Here is a 22635-nt window from a genome sequence, read left to right as displayed (position 1 = left end):
TTAACCCTTGCTGCTGTGTTCATTATGACATGTGCCTTGTATAGAACAATTGAATTATTTCCCCTACACATCTCTTGAACCCCAAATATCTGGAATTATTTTGTTTTTGACATGTCCATCTTGACATTATTCTTAAATGTGTGCTTATGTAAGAAGTACATGGTTCTAAAATTTCACAATTCTTCTAAACTTACTTTTTGTTGAATTGCCTAGTTTAAGAAAATCAATTACACTTTATATATAAAAAATATTCTGTGCTCAATTCAGCATCACAAAAACTAACATTGTAATGATACTGAGAAGACTAGCATGGCCCCTGCGCAAGGATGACAGGCAAATTCCTGAAGCATTCCATAGTTTTACAACAATAGATGCTGGAGGGGATGTGGACAGAAGGGAACCTTACTGCATTCTTGGTGGGAGTGTAAACTTTTTCAACCATTTTGGAAATTAGTATGGAGGTTCCTCAAATGACTCCACATAGATCTCCCCTATGATCAAGAAATCCCACTTTGGGGCATTTACCCAAATGATCACAAACAAGACCATACTAAAACTACCAGCACATCTACATTTATTGCAGCATTATTTAAGATAACTAAGATATGGAACCAACCCCGATGCTCCTCAGCAGAAGAATGGATCAAGAGGATGTGTTTTATATAAACAACGGAATTCTATGCCTCCATCAGAAAGAATGGCATCATCCAATTTGTTAGAAATTGGAAAGATATGGAAAAAATATTAAGTGAAGTAAGCCAAATCCAAAAGAACACAGGTCCCATGGTTTCCTTAATTTTCAATAACTAATATATGTATAGTATAAGCAGAAAAGGTCAAAAGGTATGTCCATATGACCAGATAACATGATGTTCCGGGAAATGAAATCCAAGATAGGGATACAAGAATTTTTCTCTTTTTTGCTATTGTTTCTAATGTACTTATAATGTGCAATGTGATTTTTTATGTCTTTTTATAGGTTCCTCCCCATGCTATAACAACTGTTTTCACTGTATTTGAAGTTGATGCGCCTATATCTTGTATATATGCTCTTCTAATTTGGGGAGAGGAAGGAAAAAAACAAAATTCCTAAATAGGGATACAGGTTGACCCATTGTAACAATGAGATGCACAAGACACTATGCTGAAAAATGAACGTTACAATTTAGGCAGGGGAAGGAGGGAGGGGAGTGCACTTGTGGAGGTGCGAGGGAAGGAATGGTAGGGGAAAAATAAAGGAGGAGGTAACAATGCTTGTTAGGAATTGTTCTCATTACCTTGCTCATGTAAATATGGCACCTGTGTACAGTATTTTTACAATAAAAAGTATAAAACTTTTCTAAGAGGGAGGAGTTTATTTCCTTTATTTTGCTTATATAATATCGTTAACAAAGAAATTAATGCAAAACACTGATATGAAGATATTTAGAATGGATGTATGTGTGTATGTGTGTGTGTGCACGCGCGCGCAAGTAGCATGCGTGTACAGGAAATTGCATTTCTGTTGGCATGCTCAGAATTTGAAATCGCGGCTTCAAGGTCTTGCTAGGCCTTTTCTCTCTAGATTGGTGAGCTACTATATAAGCTACATCTTCAGTCTTGGCCCTATGCTAGTTCAATAAATTTTTGAAAAATTATCTCATGAATTTATTTTGCCCTGATTGGGTTCCAACTGTTATCCACAGATCTCGGGCTCCTGAGTAGATGTCCGGAGGAGTTAGGATTACAGGTGCGACCATCCAGCACAAGGTTTTCAGAATAATTTCAAAAGTAGAAGAAAATTTACTTCACAGGGTCCTGTTTTATCATCTCCTACTTTGAAAGCATTTTGGGTGATTGTATATGAATTTTTTAGGTTTTTTATTCTTAAAAGTCAGTTAATGATAATATTTAAAAGTTTTAGTACTTTTTAAAAAGGAAACTGGAAGTTTCCTCAATTTATAAGCTCAACTCTCTACATGATAACCCAATCTTACCAACACAGTCTGTGTTGAAGACAAAATGTAACAGAAAACAATCACCATGGACATTAATTGCTATGCTATTATTTCTTGGACAATATGAATATTGAATTGAGAATGTAAGAGAATGGAGAGATTTTACCTACCTTTTGTGTACTGCTAAAAGGCTTTTGGAAACTTTGCCTCATTTCCTTTCTCACTGTATGTCTTTGGGTCATCTACTTAAGGCATTTAATTACAATTTTTCCCAACACTAAAATGGTAATAACATTAGCATTATAACAAATATTATCTTAAGAATTAAGGGAAATAAAACTTGTGAAGTACTTAACCTAAACTTCTGTGAAGGAGCTTTGAGTTTAGCCAGCAGTTTTTTTTAAATACTAAATAGAATGCAATAAGCATTACAAAAACCATTACATGTAGTGAGAAACCAGAAGTAATGTTATCAATTGACCATGTTCTGCTTCCAAGGAAACCAGGGTGATAACTTCTTATTCTGTAAATCAAACTGGTTATCTTATATCTTACGTCTTGGTAGTGTAAAAGTATCAGGGAAAGAATAATGAATGAATGTTGTAGACTGAGGTGAAGTCCATATGAAAATGTGAAAAACTGATAAAACATAAAAGTACCTTCGCGATATGTTGTGGTTTACATTTTAAGGAAGACCTAGAAGAATGAATTCTCTTTTTGATATCCTAGCATAGGTCCTTAGAAGTAGGAACTCTTTCTTCCTTCTTGTAGAGGCATCATCAGATGAGAGGAACTGTATTTTTTTTGTTTGCTTCCTTCCATTTACTCTTCAGTTTGAAATCTGAACTACTTGAGACTGAAAGAGAGCAAGGGAAATTAGACACATAGACTTTGGAAAGAACAATTAACGTAAAATAAATAAAATGCACATAGCCTTGTTAAAGGTCTATCTAAATTGAATTATAAGGTCTCAAGCATTAACAGAAAATGATTTAAGCAATATCATTTTATTGAAAATTGAAAAATGTTAGGAGTGGCTTAATATTTTTCTATCTACTACCTTGAATTAATTACTGATTTTATATAGAGAGATTAAAGATGAGATTAACAAGAAACTTGATTAAAATTGAACAAAAGTTCTGAATAGACATCTTTTCCATAAAGCCCTGAAAATCGCCAGTGGGCTAACAAAGTTGTGTTTAATACAACTTCTATGCTGGCTTAATGGTTTGTGAACTGAAATCAATAGGGAAATGTAATTCAAAATTACTATGATAAGGAGTTCCGGGAAGATGGCGGAGGAGAAGCTGGAGGCTAAACAAGCTCTCGCAGAGAAAGGAGTTTTATTTTATTTTTTTTAAATTTAATTTTTTTTTGTGAACATACTGTACAGAGGGGTTAAAATTACATGGGCAGGATAATTCGTACATTTCTTATCAAGCATTGCAGCCTCCTCCTTTGTTTACCCTTCACATCCCTTCCCAATCTCCCCCCTACCCCCCCCACCCAATCCTCCCCCCTCCCCCCCACACCAACGTTGTAAAGCTCGTTTTCTACATGACAACTTGTACTTCTCATTGTTGCAACAGGTCCACCTGTATCCTTAAACGACTTGTTTTTCCCCATCTCCTCCACAAATTATACTGACATAAAATATAGTGAAAGCAGGGGTTATACTGTGGGGGAGGGACATACAAAGCAACAAAGAGATAATCTTATAAATGCATTAGAAACAAATGCATGAAATAAAAAAACATTAAAATACCTATCTAAGGGTTCATTTTCCTAACATCACATTATCTGACCTTTTCCGCTTGACTCATACATATACTAGATATTGCAAATAAGGGAAACCATGGGACCTATGTTTCATTGGGCCTGGCTTACTTCACTTAATATAATTTTTTCCAAGTTTTTCCATTTCCTAACAAATGGGGCAATGTCGTTCTATCTGATGGAGGCATAGAATTCCATTGTGTATATATACCACATTTTCTTGATCCATTCGTTTACTGAGGGGCATCTGGGTTGGTTCCATATCTTAGCTATGGTAAATAATGCTGCAATAAACATAGTTGTGCTGGTCGCTTTAGTGTGGTCTTGTTTTTAAACATTTGGGTAAATGCTCAAAAGTGGGATTGCTGGGTCATAGGGTAGGTCTATGTGAAGTCTTTTCACGAACCTTCATACTGCTTTCCAAAGTAGTTGAACAAGTTTACATTCCCACCAACAATGCAGTAAGGTTCCCTTCTGTCCACATCCCCTCCTACATCTGTTGTTGTTAGAGTTCTTGATTATAGCCATTCTAACTGGGATGAGGTGGTATCTCAATGTTGTTTTGATTTGCATTTCTTTTATGGCTAGGGAGATTGAGCATTTTTCTTCCTGTGTCAATTGGCCATCCTTCATTCTTCTTCAGAGAAGTTTCTCTTCAAGTCTTTAGCCCACTTATTTATTGGGCAGTTGTTTCTTTGAGGATTTGTTGTTGGGGGATTTAATTTTTTGAGTTCCAAGTATATTTTAGTTATGAGACCCTTGTCTGTTGTATGGCTAGTGAAGATCTTCTCCCAATCTGTACGCTTTCTGTTGATCTTGCTAGCTATGTCCTTTGCCATGCAGAAGTTCTCCAACTTCATACAATCCCATTTGTCCAACCTTTCTTTCTGGGAAGATGGCGGAGGAGAAGCTGGAATCTAAACAAGCTCTCGCATAGAAAGCAGCTTTAGAGTTCCAGTGAACATTCCTAAGCCAGAGAATCACACCAAGTGTGCCATCACCGGACAGAGAGTCAGGCCAGAGAGAGAAAGGAGTTTTAGAGTTCCAGCGAACAGATTTAAGCCAGAGAATCACACCAAGTGTACCATCACAGTTCAGAGAGTTAGGCCAGAGAGGGAAAATCCAGGCAAGAAGACAGATCTGAGCACTTGCTAGCAGCCGCCACTGCGGGCTACAGTGGTGGTGGAGGTGGCAATAGCCGCCATACCTGCAACACAGAGAGTCCAGGCCAAAGGAGCCAGACATGGCACGCGAGTGTATTCTACTGAACACCAACAAGAACCGACAAGGAGCAGACATCTTCATCCTGCAGTTCACAGACCAGAGATGACCCAGGAACCAAAATGCAGTGTGAGTAGAAGCCTAACGTCCTCACTCCTTCTCAGGGAGCAGAGAAGGGAAGGCCACCCCTCCCCGCCATTAGAGGAGATCTCCATGTTTGATACTGACAAAGCTTGGCTGACCTGCTAGCTCAAACACAGGCCTTGGAAGAAAACTAGAGTCATTTAGCAGGTCACAAGATCCTAAAGTGACATAGCAAACTCAGCTCCATCCAGGGAAAAGTCACCCAGCTCGGGCCGCCAGCCCCAGGAGTGGGTTTCTTCACTGGGTAATCAGAGCCAGAGGCTGCCCCTCTCTTTAGCAGCATGGACAATCCATTGAAATTCAGTAAACATAAACCCTGAGAGTGGCTCGAGGCTGGGCTCTGTGAGTCTCTCACAAAGTCTCCTCAGGGAAAAGCTACTGTTTGCTGAAAGGCCTCAACTCTACCCAGAACCTAGCCTCATCAGAGCATCTACAAACATGAGGAAAAAGCCATCTCCCTCTTTTGTGATACTCAAAGCAGATCTCCCTCCCATTGAACTAGCCAGGGGAGAGGATCACAAAATATTTTGTACAGCATAGCATTTTTCTGCCTGTTCAAACAAACTGCTTAAGAAACCAACTAAGCCACAGGAAAATCAAATACCACAAGCAGACCAGAGACTCCAACAAGAGGCTGGTTATGGACACAAGGGATATAAAAGATCTTCCCACCACTCCCAAAAAAATCAAAGAACTTGTTTTTTCTCTGTTTCTTTTTCTTCTTCTTCTTTTTTTTTTTTTTGTTCCTTTTATAAAAATATTTTTCTTCTAAAACTTTTTTTTTAATTTTTAATTTTTACCATTTTGAAAAAAAAATTCTATACTAGTAACTTTTTTCTCTTCCTCTTATAATTTTTATTTTAGGGATATATGTGTGTGTGCGTTTTTCTTCCTTCTTTGTTCTTTCTTTTCAAAAAATATTTTTGTTTTTTGTTTAGCTCTACTGAATGTCTAATTTTTTTTTCTTTTTTGCTCATTTTTTTCACCTTTTCTGCTCTTTTGCTCTTCTTTGTGTGACTTAATTGTTGTTCTGCACATCCTCAGATATACGCATAGTCGATTATTAGACTTTATCCCCCATTGTGTACACATTTAATACACAAATTTATTACTCAATTCAAAGCCTCTTAGACTTAAATTCCTAGCAGTATTACCTCTTTATACCTATATAATATTTTAAGTATTTTTATTTTTAAGGTTTTCATGTCTCCTTTATATCCCTCCCGTTCTCTCATTATACCCACGTTCTTCTCTGAATATTTCATTTTCAATCTGCATATTTTTAATCATTACACTTTTTATTTTTTAATTTTTGCTTTTCTATTTTTTCTTGTCTCTTTTTTCTCTTTCTCTTTCTTCTTTTTTTCTCTCTCTACTTTTATCCTATCCAACCTCTTTCCCACTTTGCGATTAGGACTTAGTTAAGTAAACTCTCCCTGTTCCTTCCCATATTTCTCTTTTCCTATTTTTACCCACATGTCTCCCTAAAACTAATAATTTCTGGTTTTCCAAATTCTACTTTGCGGTTTGTAGCCCATTATTATATAGTTGTTTGATGTTGAATAGGTATATCTGTTGAACTTCACTGTATCTGCAGACTTTTGATTGTGGATCTACAGACTTTGGTTGATACTTGCCTTAAGATAGTGTTCTAGCACAAAACTGGTGTTACTTTCATCCCAAATGGGCAGACTAAGCCAAAAAAACACAAGAAAAATGGCAAGTCTGGGTAGCTCAAATCCCACTCATGACAATCATGGGACAGGACAGATAATGAATAATCCAGAGAAGAGTTCCCAAACAGCTCTACAAACACTACTGGCAAACATGGTAAATGAAAAGATGGAAAACATACAAAAGGACTCTGTATGAGTGTGATAGAGAGAGAGAGGAGGCAAACGAAAGGTCAATACTGGAAAAGATTGAAAACATACAAAGGAATCTATATGAGCATGATAAGGAGAGAGAGGAGGAAAACCAAAGGTTAATACCGGAATATCATGAGCGTGAGGAAGCTACTCTAAAACTGATACAGGAATTGCATGAGCAGCATGAGAACACTCAAAGAGAAAGGCAGAAATAGCGTGAGCAGGCTGAGAACACACAAAGAGAACTTCACGAATGGCATGAAAGTGAGGAAGCTAAGCAAAGAGTAATAAAGTAATTGAGAGAGAAGGATGAGAATACACAAAGATCACTAAAGGGATTCATGGAATCCATTAAGGAAGAGCTGAAGGATGTCAGGGAGACCAAGGAAACCATAAACAATCACCTAAGTGATTTGAGAATAAACACTGAACACCATTTAAGGAAGTAAAGAAGTCCATACAAGATCTAAAACAAAGCTTCAACGAAGTATTTGAAGCCATCAAAGCTCACCAATTAGAAGGAAAAGAAATGAAAAACCAAGTAGACAGCCTTGAGAGCAGGTTAGACCATGCAGAAGATCGAATCTCAGGGATTGAAGACAGTCTAGATATTATAGAGAAAGAACATACAACCATCCAAGACAAGTCCAAGAAATATGATAGATCTATCCAACACTTGGAAGACACCATCAGAAGGCCTAATCTAAGGATAATGGGTGTAGAGGAGCACCTAGAAACAGAAGTTAATGGTCTAGGAAATTTGTTTAACAGGATCCTAGCAGAGAACATCCCAAACATACAAAAAGATAGGCCTATTCAGATACAAGAAGCTTTTAGAACCCCAAATAGACCAGACCAGAATCTGACATCCCACCATCACATTATAATCCACATAGGATCAACTCAGACCAAGGAAAAGATCCTTAAAGCTGTCAGGGAGAAAAGGTTAATCACCTATAAAGGGAAACCAATTAGAATCACCTCAGATTTCTCAGCAGAGACAATCAAAGCAAGAAGAGCCTGGAATGATGTATGCCATGCCCTAAAAACAAACAACTATCAACGAAGAATATTGTACCCAGCTAAACTCTCCTTCATAACTGAAGGCAAAATAAAAACCTTCCATAGCAAAGAAAAAATGAAACAATACATCTCCACCAAACCAGCCCTACAAAAGATTCTTAAAGATGTCCTACACATAGAAAACCAACAAGACCACAATAAAGGCCAAGAAACTGCACCCAAAATGAGAAACAAAGAACCATAGGAAGAACCCAGTTTCGCTGCCCCCAAGAAGGTGGATGGCAGGAACTCCCAAATACCTCTCAGTCCTTTCTCTTAACGTTAAAGGACTGAACTCTCCAATTAAGCGACATAGACTGTCTAGTTGGATAAAAAAACCAAAACTCTTCTATCTGCTGATTTCAGGAGTCACATCTTGCCCGTAAAAACAAACACATTTTCAATGTAAAAGGTTGGAACAAAATCTACCAAGCAAACGGCCCCCATAAACAGGAGGGATTTGGAATCCTAATATCAGATTAAATAGACTTCAAATTAAAATTCGTGAGAAGAGATAAAGAAGGTCGCTACATACTAATTAAGGGATCTCTCTTTCAGGAGGATATTACACTTCTGAATATCTACTCGACAAACATTGGAGCACCCAAATTTATCAAAGAAACACTACTTTCCCTCAAATCCCATATAGATCCAAAGACATTAATTTTTGAGTATTTTAACACACCACTCACCCCACTAGATAGATCAACTCGGCAAAAACTCAACAGAGAGACAGCAGATCTAAACAGCTGCATAGATCAACTAGACTTAACAGACATCTACCGAACATTTCACCCAGCAGCATCAGAATACATGTTTTTCTCAGCAGCACATGGAACGTATTCTAAAATAGACCACATTTTAGGCCACAAAGCAAACTTGTATAAATTCAGAAACATTGAAATTATACCTTACATTCTCTCTGACCACAAGGGAATAAAATTAGAACTCAACACCAAAAGCCACCAAAGAAAGTCCGGTATCACATGGAGGCTGAACAACACACTGCTGAATCATGAGTAGGTCATGGAAGAGATTAGAAAGGAAATTCAAATGTTCATGCTATTCAAAAAAAATGAACACACAAACTACCAGCTCCTCTGGGACACAGCAAAGGCAGTACTCAGAGGCAAGTTTATAGCTCTGAGCTCGTACATCAACAAATTGGAGAGATCTGAAACAAACAATTTAATGACACATCTAAACCTCCTTGAAAAAGAGCAGCAAGATAAACCCCAATCCAGTAGGCAGAAAGAAATAATTAAAATTAAATCAGGATTAAATGAATTAGAATCCAAAAAAACTATAGAAAGAATAAACAAAACAAAGAGTTGGTTCTTCGAAAAAATTAACAAAATTGACAGACCCTTAGCAAATCTTATCAGAATAAGAAGAGAACACACCCAAATTAATAAACTCAGAGATAAGAATGGAAAGATCACCACAGAAACAACCAAGATTCAGAACATTATAAGGGAATACTTCTCAAAACTTTATGCTAATAAGTTCGAGAACCTGAGAGAAATGGACCTTTTCCTAGCAATATTGACATGCCAAAACTAAACCAAGATGAGTTAAACCATCTTAACAGGCCCATATCAAGCATTGAAATAGAAACAGCAATAAGAGACCTCGCAGCTAAGAAAAGTCCAGGACCAGATGGCTTTACAGCGGAATTTTACAAGGCCTTCAAAGCAGAGCTCACACCAATACTCCTCCAACTCGTCAATGAAATTGAAAGAGAAAGCTCACTACCGAACACATTCTATGAAGCCATCATAACCCTCATCCCAAAACCAGGCAGGGACTCATCAAAGATAGAGAACTATAGACCCATTTCTTTGATGAACATTGATGCACATGGTTATCTCAATAGATGCAGAAAAAGCATTCGACAAGATCCAACACCCCTTCATGATGAAAGTTTTGGAAAAATTAGGCATCCATGGATCATTCCTCAATACAATAAAGGCTATATATGACAAACCTACAGCCAGCATTATACTTAATGGTGAAAAAATAAAACCATTTCCTCTTAACTCAGGAACAAGACAAGGATGTCCATTCTCTCCACTTCTCCTCAATCTAGTATTAGAATGCCTAGCTACAGCAATAAGACAAGATGCAGACATAAAGGGGATCCAAATAGGGAAAGAAGAAATACAACTCTCCCTCTTTGCAGATGACATGATCTTGTATTTAAAGAATCCCATAGACTCCACTCCAAAATTACTCAAGCTGATTCAAAACTTTGGCAAAATAGCAGGTTATAAAATTAACCCCCAAAAATCAATGGCTTTTCTGCATGCCAACAATGACAAAAGTGTGGCTGAAATTAGTAAAGCAACTACATTTGTAATAGCCTCACAACAAATATAACACCTAGGAATTAACTTAACCAAAGAAGTGAAGGACCTCTATGATGGAAACTTTAAAATCTTGAAAAAGGAAATCAACACAGAACTTAAAAAATGGCAAAACCTCCCATGCTCCTGGATTGGAAAGATTAACATCGTGAAAATGGCAATACTCCCCAAGGCTATCTACAAATTCAACGCAATACCTATCAAAATTCTAACCTCATTCTTCAAGGAAATAGAAGAGGCAATCCAAAAATTCATGTGGAACAACAAAAGATCCCGAATAGCAAAAACGCTCCTCAACGGAAAGAACACTGCTGGATGAATATCAATACCAAATTTCAAACTCTACTATAAAGCCATAGTAATCAAAACAGCCTGGTATTGGCATAAGAACAGACCTCAGGACCAATGTAATAGAATTGAAAACCCAGAAATGAACCCACAGATCTATAGCGATCTAATTTTTGATAAGGGAGCTAAAAAAAATAGAATGGAAGAAAGACAGCCTCTTCAGTAAATGGTGTTGGCAAAATTGGTTAACTAGATATAGAAAACTAAAGCTAGATCCTTATATATCACCCTGCACAAGAATCAACTCCAAATGGATCAAAGACCTCGAAGTCAAAGCAGACACTCTGAAAACATTACAGGATGGAATAGGAGAAACCCTAGGTCTCCTTGGCTCAGGCCGAAATTTTCTGAATACAGACCCGGAAACACAACAAATCAAAGAATGATTGGACAAATGGGATTGCATAAAGTTGCAGAGCTTCTGCATTGCAGAGGACATAGCTAGCAAGATCAATAGAAAGCCCACGGATTGGGCGAAGACCTTTATTAGCCATACAACGGACAAGGGTCTCATATCTAAATTATACATGCAACTCAAAAAATTAAATCCCCCAACAAAAAATCCTCAAAGAAACAACTGCCCAATAAATAAGTGGGCTAAAGACTTAAAGAGAAACTTCTCTGAAGAAGAAAGAAGGATGGCCAATAGACACATGAAGAAATGCTCAACATCCCTAGCCATAAAAGAAATGCAAATCAAAGCAACTTTGAGATACTACCTCACTCCAGTTAGAATGGCAAAAATCAAGAACTCTTACAACAGATGCTGGAGGGGAAGTGGACAAAAGGGAACCTTACTTCATTGTTGGTGGGAATGTAAACTTGTTCAACCACTTTGGAAAGCAGTATGGAGGTTCCTCAAAAGACTTCACATAGAGCTCCCCTATGACCCAGCAATCCCACTTTTGGGCATTTACCCAAATGTTTACAAACAAGACCACACTAAAGCGACCAGCACAACTATGTTTATTGCAGCATTATTTACCATAGCTAAGATGTGGAACCAACCCAGATGCCCTTCAGTAGATGAATGGATCAAGAAAATGTGATATATATACACAATGGAATTCTATGCCTCCATCAGAAAGAATGACATTGCTCCATTTGTTAGGAAATGGAAAAACTTGGAAAAAATTATATTAAGTGAAGTAAGCCAGGCCCAAAGAAACATAGGTCCCATGGTTTCCCTTATTTGCAATATCTAGTATATGTATGAGTCAAGCGGAAAAAGTCAGATAATGTGATGTTAGGAAAATGAACCCTTAGATAGGTATTTTAATGTTTTTTTTCTTTCATTCATGTGTTTCTAACGCATTTATAATATTATTTCTTTGTTGCTTTGTATGTCTCTCCCCCACAGTATAATCCCCGTTTTCAATATATTTGATGTCAGTATAACTTGTGGAGGAGATGGGGAAAAACAAGCCGTTTAAGGATTCAGGTGGACCTGTTGCAGCAATGAGAAGTACAAATTGTCATGTCAAAAACGAGCTTTACAATGTCGTTGGGGGTGGAGGGGGGAGGCTGGGAAGGGAGGTGAAGGGTAAACAAAGGAAGAGGCTGCAATGCTTGGTAAGAAATGTGTGCATTATCCTGCCCATGTAATTGTAACCCCTCTGTAGTATTTTCACAAATAAAATAAAATAAAATAAATAAAAAATAAAGAAGAAACAAGAAATCTCTTTTTAAAAATTATTAAAAAAAGAAAATTAAAAGGGAATACTTCTCAAAAATTTATGCTAATAAGTTTGAGAACTTGGCAGAAATGGGGACCTTTTCCTAGCAAATATTGACATGCCAAAACTTAACCAAGATGAGTGAAACCATCCTTAAAGGTCCAGACCAGCATTGAAATAGAAACAGCAATAAGAGACCTCCCATCTAAGAAAAGTCCAGGACCAGATGGTTTTACAGCAGAATTCTACCAGGCCTTCAAAGCAGAGCTCACACCAATACTACTCCAATTCTCCAATGAAATTGAAAGAGAAAGTTCACTACCAAACACATTCTATGAAGCCATCATATCCCTCATCCCAAATCCAGTCAGGGACTCATCAAGAAAGAGGACTACAGGCACATTTCTTTGATGAACATTGATGTAAAACTTCTCAACAAAATTTTGGCCAATCCACTTCAACAGTTCATCCAAAAAATCATACACCATGATCAAACAGGATTCATTTCAGGGATGCAAAGCTGCTTCAAAATACGCAAATCAATTAACATAATTCATCACATCAATAGGAGCAAGGTTAAGAACCACATGGTTATCTCAATCGATGCAGAAAAAGCATTTGAGACGATCCAGCACCCCTTTATGATGAAGATTTTGGAAAAATTAGGAATCCATGAACATTCCGTAATACAATAATAATTCCTTAATACAGCATTACACTTAATATTGAAAAACTAAAGCCATTTCCTCTTAACAGAGATACAAGACAAGGACGTCCACTCTCTCCACTTCTCTTCAACCTAGTATTAGAATGCCTAGCTACAGCAACAAGATAAGATGCAAACATAAAAGGGATCCAAACAGCCTAAGAAGAAGTAAAATACTCCCTCTTTGCAAATGACATGATCTTGTATTTCAAGAATCCCATAGACTCCACTCCCAAATTACTCAGGCTGATTCAAAATTTGGCAAAGTAGCAGGGTATAAAATTAACCCTCAAAAATCAATGGCTTTTCTGAATGCCAAAAATGAGGAAAGTGTGGCTGAATGTAGGAAAGCAACTCCATTCGTAATAGCCCCACAAAACATAAAATACATAGGAATTAACTTAAGCAAAGAAGTGAAGGACCTCTATGATGAAAACTTTAAAAACTTGAAAAAGGATATCAAAACAGAACTTAGAAAGTGGCAAAAACTCCCATGCTCCTGGACTGGAATGATCAGCATCGTGAAAATGGCAATACTTCCCAAGGCTATCTACAAATTCAATGCAATACCCATCAAAATTCAAAACTCATTCCTCAAGGAAATAGAAGAGGCAATCCAAAAATTCATATGGAACAATAAAAGACCAAAAATAGCAAAAATGATCCTCAACAGAGAGAACACTGCTGGAGGAATATCAATACCAAATTTCAAACTCTACTATAAAGCCATAGTAATCAAAACAGCTTGGTACTGTCACAAGAACAGACCTCAGAACCAATGGAATAGAATTGAAAACCCAGAAATGAACCTACAGACCTATAGCCATCTAATTTTTGATAAGGGAGCTAAAAAAATAGAATGGAAGAAAGACAACCTCTTCAGTAAATGGTGCTGGCAAAATTGGTTAACAATTTGGAGAAAACTAAACCGAGATCCTTATACATCACCCAACACCAGAATCAACTCCAAATGGATCAAAGACCTCAGAGTCAAAGCAGACACTCTGAAAACTTTAAAGGATGAAATAGGAGAAACCGTAGGTCTCCTTGGCGCAGGCCGAAATTTTCTTTTAATAGAGACCCAGGAACACAACAAATCAAATAAAGGTTGGACAAATGGGATTTCATGAAGTTGCAGAGTTTCTGCATGGCAAATGACATAGCTAGCAAGATCAATAGAAAGCCCACAAATTAGGAGAAGATCTTCACTAGCAATACAACAGACAAGGGTCTCATATCTAAAATATACTTGGAATTAAAAAAATTAAATCCTCCAACAACAAATCCTCAAAGAAACAATTGCCCGATATATAAGTGGGCTAAATATTTAAAGAGAAACTTCTCTGAAGAGGAAAGAAGAATGGCAAATAGACACATGAAGAAAAGCTCAACCTCCCTAGCCCTAAAAGAAATGCAAATCAAAACAACATTGATATAACACCTCACACCAGTTAGAATTGCTAAAATAAAGAACTCTATTAACAACAGATGCTGGAGGGGATGTGGACAGAAGGGAACTTACTTCATTTTGGGTGGGAGTGTAAACTTGTTCAACCACTTTGGAAAGTAGTATGGAGGTTCCTCAAAAGACTCCACCTAGAGCTCCCCTATGGCCCATTAATCCCACTTTGGAGCATTTACCCAAATGTTTACAAACAAGACCACACTAAAGCTACCAGCACAACTATGTTTATTGCAGCATTATTTACTACAGCTAAGATAGGGAACCAATCCAGATTCCCCTCAGTAGATGAATGGATCAAGAAAATGTGGTGTATATACACAATGTAATTCTATGCCTCCATCAGAAAGAATGACATTGCCCCATTTGTTAGGAAATGGAAAGGCTTGGAAAAAATTATATTTAGTGAAGCAAGACAGGCACAAAGAAATATAGGTCCCTTGGTTTCCTTTATTTGCAATATCTAGTATATGTCTGAGTCAAGCAGAAAAGGTCAGATAAGGTGATGTTAGGGAAATGAACCCTAAGATATGTATTCAACTGTTTTTTTTTCTTTCATGATATTGTTCCTAACACATTTATAAGATTATTTCTTTGCTGCTTTGTATGCTCCTCTCCCACAGTATAACCCCTGCTTTCACTGTATTTGATGTCAGTATAATTTGTGGAGGGGAAGGGGAAAAACCAGTCGTTTAAATAGGGATACAGGTGGACCCAAAGCCACAATGAGAAGTACAAGTCGTTATGTCGAAAAAGAACTTTACAACTTTGGTGGGTGTGTATGTGGAAGATTGGGTGAGGGGTGAGGGGGGAGGATGTAATGGGATGGGAAGGGGAAAAAAAGGAGGAGGGTACAATGCTTGAAAATAAATGTACTCATTATCTTGCCCATACAATTGTAACCCCTCTGTACAGTACTTTCACAATAAAAAATAAAGATTAAAAAATTACTATGATACTACTTCATAACTATTATAACTCATCGAAAAAAAATCAAAGGAACCAGGTGTGGTGGTAAAGACTTGTAATTCCAAGCGTTTAGGAGGTTGGATTTAACTCTAAAGCAACACTGGGGGGTATTTCAGAGAGTGAAAATCTGCCCTTTATTACCTTTTGAACAAAAGCTAAGAATGTTGATGAGAGTGTGGAGAAAAGGAAATTTTCTACACTCTTGGTCAAAATAGAGGTTAGTAGAAAATAGTCGAAAATAGTATGCAGTTTTCCAAAGAGGCTGTGATCTGATGATTGTGGTTCAAAGCCAGCCCCGGCAGGAAAGTCTGAAAATCTTACCTCCAATAAACACTCAGAAAACCAGAAGTGATGCTGTGGCTCAAGTGGTAGAGCACTAGCCTTGAGCTGAGAAACTGAGGGACATCGCCCAGTCCCAGAGTTTAAGCTCCACGACCGACAAAAAAAAAAAAAGAAAGAAAGAAAAAGAAAAATAAATGCAAAGTTGAAATATCATCTGACCCACCAATCATGTGATTATTTCTCTCTGGGTGACTCGTAAATATTCTGTAGTTCATTGTCATTCACATTATTCACAACAGCCAAGATATAAATCGAAGTTCAGTGTTCAACTATACACTAATAAAGCAACTGTGGTACATGCACAATCATGTTTTTCTGTTTCATCCTTAAAATAGCAAAAGACTTCTAGCATTAGCCACAACTTACAATAACCTGAAAGATGTATTCTAATTGAAGAATAATGTTATCCTCTGCTCTTTGTAAACACACACACACACACACTCTCTCTCTCTCTCTCTCTCTCTTAAAAACCTCAAATATTAAGAGAGAAATCTTTTTAAAAAGTAAAGCAAAGTGGAATTGCTGGGCATTTAGGTCACAATGTAGAAGATAGTAGATATACAGGATGACCAGGTATAGAGTTGTGATGTACCGTATGAGGATACAGGGGACAACACTGGCTTTACATAGGAATGAAGCTAAGTAAGTAGGAGTTGTTCTTCCTAGTAGGGATTGCTTTTTTAGTTGTTTTTCCTTCAGTAATGGTTTGGATGAATGTAATTCTTTAAATACCTGCTTGTTCGCAGAAATTATAACAAACAATATAGCAATAATGATGCATGCTCAACATAGAACAAAATGTCAAATTAAAATGCATGAGATTATCCTTGATGTAAACTAATTATTACAAATAAAGGAAACCATAGGACCTATGTTTCTTTAAGTCTGGCTTACTTCACTTAATATGATTTTTTCCAAGATCTTCCATTTCCTTACAAATGAAGTGATATCTTTCTTTCTAATATAAACATAGTATTCCATGTGTGTGTATCTGTGTGTGTGTCCCATTTTCTTGATCCATTCATCTACTGAGGGCCATCTGGGTTGATTCCTTATCTTATCTCTGGTGAATACTACTGTGATAAAGATAATTGTTCTGGTAGCTTTAGTGTGGCCTTGTTTTGGGTCTCCTAGTTAAATGCCCAGAAGTGGGATTACTGGATAATAGGGGAGCATTATGGTGTACATCAAGTATAATCTTTGTAAATGAGCAGAATAGCTCAATAGCTAAGTACATATCAGCATATAAGGTGATTCCATGTGAAATAAACTACAAGACATGTTCTTTGTTGGTGTTCTTAATGTTCTAGGTGAATTCTTTTTATCCTTTATGTTTTCCCACCTATGCATTATCCCCTGTAGTCACTGTATTTTGATTTTGATACCCTGGGTATTGTAAATATGTTGATATGAACTATGGAATGGTAAGGGAAAAAACAAAATGGTGAGACAACGGACAGAGGGGGAACCTATGCAACAGTGGTATTCACAAGACAATATGTTAGAAATAATCTTGGGGGTGTTGGGAGTGAAGAGGGAGAAAAATTGGAGAAGGGATAACAAGTTTGAAAAGAAATGAGTTCATTAACTTACTTTTATAGCTAAAGCCCCACTGTACATTACCTTTACAATAAAATATAAATATAAATAAAATAAAATATATGAAAGCAGCAACACAGGAGATGGGAGAGGGGAAATACTGTATGTAGTAGAGTAGAGTAGAACAGTTTGGAGAGCAGTAATTTTATATTAACATAGCAAGTAATAAACTAGCATACAGGTTTTCAGCCTCATGTCAGTCACTAAAAAGGAAAACAGAATGCAAAATCAGCAAACCCATAGAGATAAAATAGAATACTAAGCAAGGTGAAGAGATGACTTGGACCAAGAATAACAAATGACACAATTAGGAAACAAATAACAAACTTGTAAGTTTAAAAAATATTACCCATAATTCTATTAAATGTTGTTTACATCACAATTAGTTAGAACTATAATTCAAATCACAGTTTAATAGTATATCATATTAATAGTAAGTTATTTACTATTGATTTCTTAATATTGAATGTTTAATATAAAATTTTAACAAAAGAATAATGTGAAACTAACTTTAATGATATATTTCATGAATTGTAAATTTGAGAAGCTTTAGAATTTAAACAAATAATATATCATTATTGTTTCATTTCTGTGAATTAATGTAATAATTCAAAGTGTATTCTACACCTAGCACTCATTTAACATCAAATAATAAATTATTTCTCATAATAATTTATTGCACATAATAACTCTTGGTATTAGGTAGAAGGGTTCAGCATTGTGGAAAAATTCACACCACACAATACACGAGGGTATGACTCCTCTCAACTAGCTTAAATTGTGGAAATTTTATTTTTACATACATGTTAAATTCCTGTCTAGATGGTATCTATATAAATATATATAATTATATACATGAGGAATATTTCAGATGATACTTAAAAGTCATATTCATTAAATAAATTTTTATTATTTTGTACAAAATAAATATTTATAGACAGACTGAATTTATGAGTAGATGATGGTGTATGAGTGCCAGATTATATGTATTGAGGCTGATTTTATATTCCTGACATTGTTTCTATAATTGGATTTAATTTTCCATAATGGGTTAAATGTATTATATTGGATATATGAAAGTAAACTGTATATTTATTCCATTAATACTTTGCCACTTGTCTAATTCCAATATAATTTATCCATGTGTTTGAAGTAATGAGAATAACAACAAATATAAGCAAGATAAATCAGTCTGAAGTAGACAAGTATTTTCACCTTTGTTTTGATAGTTGGTCCTCTTTTACACTACAGAATATGCTTGTGAAAATATGCTGCAGGCTGGCCACAACTGCAGAATATTATGGTTTGATCTATCATAAGAGAAAGAAGGAAGGGCAAACTTCCTTCCAAAAGTCTGCTCTCAGGGATGTGATCTGCTTTATGGTAGTGACTTGGAAATGAACATTTTTTTACAGTAAGCCTTGAAAAACCATCTGATAGATCATTTCTGTAAGTGGATTATTACAGAGGATTATTGATGTCTTTGCAAGGATGCCAGATTGCTTCATTTTGAGAGAATTAAAATAGGAATTTAGTTAGTTAGGCCAAGGGATGACTGGGGCCCAGAGAACCTACTACGTTGAATGGTAATCCTAGACTTTAAAACAACACACACACACACACACACACACACACACACACACACACACACACACACAAATCAACCAAACAAAAAAACCTCCAGTTAGCACAGCCAGTGAGGGCTGATAAAACAGCCTACATGAAGGCAGGCAAAAAACAGAAGGTGAGAGCCATTTAGCTGATAACTATCATATTTTTGATGAGGCAGACTGAAATGAGACTCCAGAGAGAGAGAGAGTCAGAAAGACTGATCAGAGAGAACTAAAATTGGTCACACAAAGATTGGAAAGTAGAATTCCTTGTAGAACAAATAAATCATAGAAAGCTTATGCATGTAAAAACAAGACAGAAATCAACTCCAAATGGATCAAAGACCTCAGAGTCAAAGAAGACACTCTGAAAACATTACAGGATGGAATAGGAGAAACCCTAGGTCTCCTAGGCACAGGCCAAAATTTTCTTAATAGAGACCCGGAAACAAAACAAATCAAAGAAAGGTTGGACAAATGGGATTACATGAAGTTGCAGAAATTCTGCATGGCAAAGGACATAGCTAGCAAGTTCAATAGAAAGCCCACGGATTGGGAGAAGATCTTCACTAGCCATACAACGGACAAGGGTCTCATATCTAAAATATACTTGGAACTAAAAATATTAATTCCCTAAACAACAAATCTTCAAAGAAACAACTGCCCAATAAATAAGTGGGCTAAAGACTTAAAGAGAAACTTCTCTGAAGAAGAAAGAAGGATGGCAAATAGACACACGAAGAAATGCTCAGCCTCCCTAGCCCTAAAAGAAATGCAAATCAAAACAACATTAAGATACCACCTCACCCCAGTTAGAATGGCAAAAATCAGGAATTCTAATAACAACAGATCCTGGAGGGGATGTGTACAGAAGGGAACATTACTTCATTGTGGGTGGGAGTGTAAACTTGTTCAACCACTTTGAAAAGTAGTATGGAGGTTCCTCAAAAGACTCCACATAGAGCTCCCCTATGGCCCAGCAATCCCACTTTGGGGCATTTATCCAAATGTTTACAAACAAGACCACACTAAAGCGACCAACACAACTATGTTTATTGCAGCATTATTTACTATAGCTAAGATCTGGAACCAACCTAGATTCCCCTCAGTAGATGAATGGATCAAGAAAATGTGGTATATATACACAATGTAATTCTGTGCCTCTATCAGAAAGAATGACATTGCCCCATTTGTTAGGAAATGGAAAGGCTTGGAAAAATTATATTAAGGGAATTAAGCCAAGCCCAAAGAAACATAGGTCCCATGGTTTCCCTTATTTGCAGTATCTAGTATATGTCTGAGTCAAGCAGAAAAGGTCAGATAAGGTTATGTTAGGAAAATGAACCCTAAGATATGTATTCAAATTTTTTTTCTGTCATGCCTTTGGTTCTAACACATTTATAAGATTATTTCTTTGTTGCTTTGTATGTCTCTCCCCCACAGTATAACCCCTGCTTTCACTGTATTGGATGTCGGTATAATTTGTGGAGGGGAAGGGGAAAAACAAGTCGTTTCAATAAGGATACAGGTGGATCCGTTGCAACAATGAGATGTACAAATTGTCATGTCAAAAACGAACTTTACAACTTTGGGGGGGGATATTGGGGGGGTGGGGTGAGGCTGGGAAGGGATTGGAAGGGGAAACAAAGGAGGAGGCTACAATGCTTGATAAGAAATATACTCATTATCTTTCCCATGTAATTGTAACTCCTCTGTACAGTATTTTCACAATAAAAAATATAAATTTAAAAAACAAAAACAAGACAGAAGACCAAATTCCAGAAATGTGTATTTTCTTAGAGGTCATCTTAATCAATTATCAATAGAAATCTTTGAATTCTTAAATATTTGACCACATGTGGGAGATGGTTGAAGAGAAAGAAAATGTCACCACTCTGTTAGGAGTTCCAATATCACAATATGAATTAATCAAGCACAAATTTGTAAGAAAAAGGGAAGACAATTATTCCAACTGAGGGATTCGTTTGTTTTGCTGTAACAGTTCTTGATTTAGGTGCTAGCAATTACCATTCAATTGATCCAGTCCCACAGCTGAGTTGATATTGACTGCAGTATTCCCACATGAAGGAAAAGAAGAAATTTACAAAAGTCTGATGAATTGAGTTGAAAGTGTTGTAATAGGGATATCTGAGATTTAGACACAGATGAAGAGGTGGATTTTCTTTTCTAAAAATCTCCCATTTTTAGTCTGGTGCCAGTGGCTCACAGCTGTAATCCTAGCTGCTGAGGAAGTTGAGATCTGAGGATGGTGGTTCGAAGCCAGCCTGGGCAGGAACATCCCTGAGACTCTTATCTCTTTTAACCACCAGAAAACCAGAAGTGGCACTGTTGCTCAAGAGGTAGAGCACTCAACTTGAGTTGAATAGCTGAGGGACAGTGCCCAAGCCCAGGTTTCAAGCCACTCGACCACAACTACAAAAATCCCCCTTTCTTGGACTGCCTACATTTTATCCTAACATTCAACAAATAAGCCATTTTATCACCCACTACCTTTAATCCTAACCTAGATACTGAAAATAAAATGATTTGGTATCTTTTGTCAAAAGATTCATATTTGAGGAAACAAATACCGTTAATAGTAACTTTTTTTCCAGTCCTTGAACTCTGGGCCTGGGCCCTGAACATGGGTATGCTGGTAGCTTTCATGCGAGCTTGTTGTTATTTTTTGGATTACTGCCGTTGAGGGAATTACTGGATCTTAAGGGAGATCTACATTTAGTCTTTTCGGAAAATTCCATACTGCATTCCAGAGTGGTTGAACAAGTTTAATTTCCACCAACAGTGTAATAGAGTTCCCAATTGGCTACATCCATGCCAGCATTTGCTATTGTTTGTTTTCTTGATAATGGCCATTCTAACTGGGATGAGGTAGAATCTGTCTTGTTTACTTGTAGAATTGTGGGCACCTTCTAGCTATCATAAATGAATGAATCCATGAAACCTATATTGTTCTGAGCCTGCATTCCTTTCTCTTTTCTTTTAGTATAATTTTTTCAAGCCTTTCAGTTTCCTTAATACTGGTGAAAAGTCATCCTTTCTCATGGGGGAGTGGAATTCCAGTGTGTGTGTGTGTGTGTGTGTGTGTGTGTGTGTGTGTGTGTGTATGATGACTATAGGCCCATGAGTTTATTTGTAAGCCTTCTGTTTTATGTGTAATTTTGTAATTCCATATTAAATTTTGGTTACTTTCTCTAATGCATTGAAATATATTGTTGGGATTTTCATGTGAATTGCATTGGCAATTATTTGGGGACAATATTGCATTTTTCTCCATGTTAACTCTTCCAACCTGGAGCATTGAAAGACTTTCCATTTCCTTGAATCTCCTTCAATTTCCCTTTTTATATTTTTAAAATTTTCACAGTAGAGGCCCTTCACATTTTTAGGTAAATTAATTAATTCCTTGTTTTGTTGTTATTGTTGTTGTTTTGTTTAGATTTGATTTTATTTTGAGACTAATACATATGAGGTTGTTTTTTTGGATTTCAGCCTGGATCTTCCCATTGTTGGTAACACAGAAATAATACT

At 36.6% G+C, this 22635-nt stretch overlaps 1 non-coding gene across 1 annotated transcript; it reads left to right on the top strand.

Annotated features, from left to right (window-relative positions):
* Positions 1–254: 254 nt before the first annotated feature.
* On the top strand, positions 255–361 carry LOC122097292. The gene has a single exon (XR_006145519.1). It is a non-coding gene; the product is annotated as a U6 spliceosomal RNA (small nuclear RNA).
* Positions 362–22635: the final 22274 nt, after the last annotated feature.

This window comes from Dipodomys spectabilis, unplaced genomic scaffold, assembly GCF_019054845.1.
Source record: "Dipodomys spectabilis isolate Male_0828 unplaced genomic scaffold, ASM1905484v1 ptg000421l, whole genome shotgun sequence".
NCBI lineage: Eukaryota > Metazoa > Chordata > Mammalia > Rodentia > Heteromyidae > Dipodomys > Dipodomys spectabilis.
This window is presented reverse-complemented; position numbering and strand designations above follow the sequence as displayed.